Source organism: Nicotiana attenuata, unplaced genomic scaffold (genome assembly GCF_001879085.1).
Source record: "Nicotiana attenuata strain UT unplaced genomic scaffold, NIATTr2, whole genome shotgun sequence".
Taxonomy (NCBI): Eukaryota; Viridiplantae; Streptophyta; class Magnoliopsida; order Solanales; family Solanaceae; genus Nicotiana; species Nicotiana attenuata.
In genome coordinates this window covers 128,279-132,044 of record NW_017670753.1, presented here as the reverse complement: position 1 = coordinate 132,044, position 3,766 = coordinate 128,279, and the positions used below count along the sequence as shown (strand labels likewise).

Here is a 3,766-nt window from a genome sequence, read left to right as displayed (position 1 = left end):
CTACCTGGGGGGGGGGGGGGGAGGAAGAGAATAACCGACTAAGAACGGATAAACATAGAAAGCACAATATCCAGGTCGGTAAACATGTACTATGTCGCCTCCCGCCAGAACAATGTCGATGTGAGAAGGAATGCGATATTTAGACCGGAGGTCGGCTATTTGAGGCGGCCCCGTCTTAGAAAGCTCATGAGCAGGGGCGGGAGCAGGTTCATTTGGGAAGTCATTTTTGACCAAAGGGTTCTTGGGAACCACTTCCTCCACGGTGGGGAAGCTTTCTTCCTCTTCAACCATGAATTCCTCACCGCCGGGAGGAGGGGCCACCGATAAAGGAGTGTCATCGGAGACTCCGTCGTGAATATGAAGGGATTTTGACATATTTTCGTACTGAAATGTGTGCAATAAAGTCAGAAGAAGAAGATATCAACTGGGAAAGAAATCACAGACTGGAATTGAAGAGGCTGCAAGAAATCGGAATTGGAGATCAGAGAAGAAGATCAAAGAAGAATAATATGCCTACGAAACGAGAAATGCTGAAAATTTCGAAAATGAAGCCCCCTTCATCTATTTATAGGGTTGGGTGACACTAGAATCGAGGCAAAGGACCGCCAACGGCACCAAAATCGAAGCGACAGAAGCACAGACACTGCATCGGGAAGATGCGTAATGATGACGCGCGTGGCCATGACGTCATCCTACGTTAGCCACACCAACCGCAGCCCCGCTGCCATGCTGTCTTTTCAACCTCGGCCGATCCGATTCAATCAACACGACCAAATTTCTTCTGAACGGTTGCAGATTGGATCCGCTCATCAAGGACGTCCAAGGTCACGACCTCAACAAGCGAAGGACTAACTGTATTGGTCAAAATTTGGACTAGACTTAATGACTGCAAGTGGACGTGGTCGAGGATTAAGTCGACCACGGCATAATGGCAAGGAGTCGTCTCAAGAAAGATTAGTGCCGAGGTCAAGTAAAGGGTGTATGAGAGTAACGGTAGGATATGTTTAGAAGAGATAGAAGGAATATCCCATTGAGTATCATTTCAGTTGTACTTTTTAGGGTTTCTTAGGAAAATTCCCTATAAATAGGAAGAGATAAAGAACAAAATGGGGATCTTCACTTTTCTGATAAGAGCACATTGTAAAGGGTTGACTATAAAGAATATACAAAAGCTTGTCTTGTCCACTGATTACATTGTTCGAAATACTCTTCTTATTCACAAGATCCAAAGATTTCTTGTCCATCTTTATTTTCTATTACCACACGTTGGTGTCAGGAAGGAGAATCATCTAAGTCATATAACATTTGGGTGATAAACTCCTCTTTATTACACTTAAATGCCATTATCTACATTTATTGCATGATTTTATTATTACATTCATTGACAATCATTGAGCATTTGTAGTAGGCATACAACATTTTCAAACTTAGCCCTACCTCATCAATATATCTAAATGTTAGATCTAGTACTTATTATATCTAGGCGAAATGGCTTTCTGGCCACTTAAACTTGCATCCGTTTGTAAAACCGGTATATGAACTCTTGAGTTTCCCATTTAAATACCTTTACTTGAAAATATGACTACTAATAAACACTTGTGCTGGTGCGTGTTTCTCAATCGCTGCTGACATGAATTTAATTTAATATCTTGTATCGCCACATCATTCATTTAGTCACATTTTGTTGACACGTGTATGTTCAAGGTTATCAAAGGATTTTATTAGCCTCATGCAATTATAGCCAAATTACATTCTTTCTCATACATCTCATCCCAAATTCTCACAGTAGCCTCGCCGGAACTCCGACTGGTTCTTCTCCAAGCCCATTGCAAAAAACCCAAAAACAATAGACGATAGCTAAAAGCAACTCGAAACTCACTGCCGAACAAAACAAAGACAAAAAAAATAGGGAGAAGAAAAAGTAAAAATGGGGAATAAGATAGCGAAAACGACACAAGCGTCGGCGATGGAGTACTACCTCCACGACTTGCCGTCGTCATACAATCTGGTGCTTAAAGAAGTTCTAGGTCGAGGTCGCTTTTTGAAATCAATTTTGTGTAAACATGATGAAGGACTCGTGCTCGTAAACGTCTATTTCAAAAAAGGCAATTTCACTGATTTGCGAGATTATGAGCAGCGTCTCTCCAAAATCAATGACATCTTCACCTCCCTTGATCATCCACATGTTTGGCCTTTCCAGGTTTTGTAGTCTCTTCACTAAATTTTGGCTCATTGACTTTGAATTTAGAAGGGAAAGAGGATAGAGGTGGGAGGGAGGGGAATTTAGAAGGGGAAAGGGATTTTCCTGTGTCATTTGTATTTTATTTCAGTTCTCATATTTTTTTTAATGAAAACAATATTATCCACGCGTTTTTGCAGCGTGATTTGCATACAATTTAGCCATGTCAGCTGCGACGCTTCCACATAGGCATAGTCAACGGTCAAATGTGTTTATTAGAATTCATTACATCAAGTTGAAGTGTTCAAATTGGAAAAGTGCAAGTTTATGTATCGGATTTTAAAATTCCTACAAGTTTAAGTGGCCAGGAAGCCATTACGCCTTATATCTAACTAGGATTCATCCTCTATGTTCTCATTAATCCGTTTTTAAGAAAAGGTTTAGCATTTTTTTTTAGTAAAACAGGTTTAAGCTAGTCCCTCGAATTTTTTTTTTTAAAAACAATTTTGGTTCTTTAAGTTTGTAAAATAGGGAATTGTTTAAAAAAAGTTAACCAAAAACACTTGGAAAATCCCATCAAATCCCAAAAATTGCAACACCAAAAATAGACAAAAAATAACAGTGAACACCATAAAACTTTAACAAATAATAGCAAAGACTGCAAAATAACTGTACAAAATGGATTCACCTGATTCCTCCATTCTGCCAAAGATAGGTAAATTCGAGTAACGCAACAAGCATTCATCGTACCAAACTACAGCAATTTTTCCCATTGGACAGTGATTTTCTAAGTTTTCTTTACTAGCTGTTGTAACAGAGTCTTGACAATCATCAGGTGCAACATCTCCTCTACATAAAAACAATCCATGAACTATTTCCGACTCCGTACGACCAACTGTAGAGTTGTAAATTCCATTAGGTCGAGAAGCATTAGAGGATAAAGATGATAATAGAACATTGAGGTTAGATCCGTAAGTGCTGTTGGGACTATAAGTTGTTGTATTTGGACAGAAAGATGTAATAAAAGAAGAGCTAACTTTGCCGTTTTTTAGGCAGAAAATCAAGAAGCTGTTGCAACATAATAGAAGATATCTGAGAATATTGAAATTCATCACCATGATATGTTAGAATATCTGGGGCTCGTGGGATATCCTGGGATTATATTTTTTTCTATTTAACATAGTTATGTGAAGATACAGAGAAAAATTTATTTTTGATTTTTCATCCGGTGTCAGGTACAAGTTGGGCCCGACAAAATTCGAATTTGCGCCAGAAGGTCTAGTACAAGGGGTAATGTTGTCCCTAGCAAAGACGATTCCTTATTCAAAGTTTGAACCTGAGGCCCCTAATTAAAGATAAAAGAATGTGATATAAATAACCTATCTTAATTCAAACATAGATCATAACAGAAATAACTTTATCATTGGTCCAATTCACTTATTGGTGTAAGAAAGACCAAGAAGACTTGGTTGTAAGAAAGACTAAGAAGACTTGGTTGTTACAAGTCAACAAATAGGCTTTGAGCCTGTTTGGATGGGCTTAAAAGCTGCCCCTTTTAACTGATGGAGGTGTTTGGCAATCAAAAAA

At 38.7% G+C, this 3,766-nt stretch overlaps 1 pseudogene; it reads right to left on the bottom strand.

The window, feature by feature from the left end:
- LOC109243007 overlaps positions 1-3,314 on the bottom strand; it is a 29,977-nt pseudogene extending 26,663 nt beyond the window's left edge.
- Between the last annotated feature and the right edge of the window lie 452 nt (positions 3,315-3,766).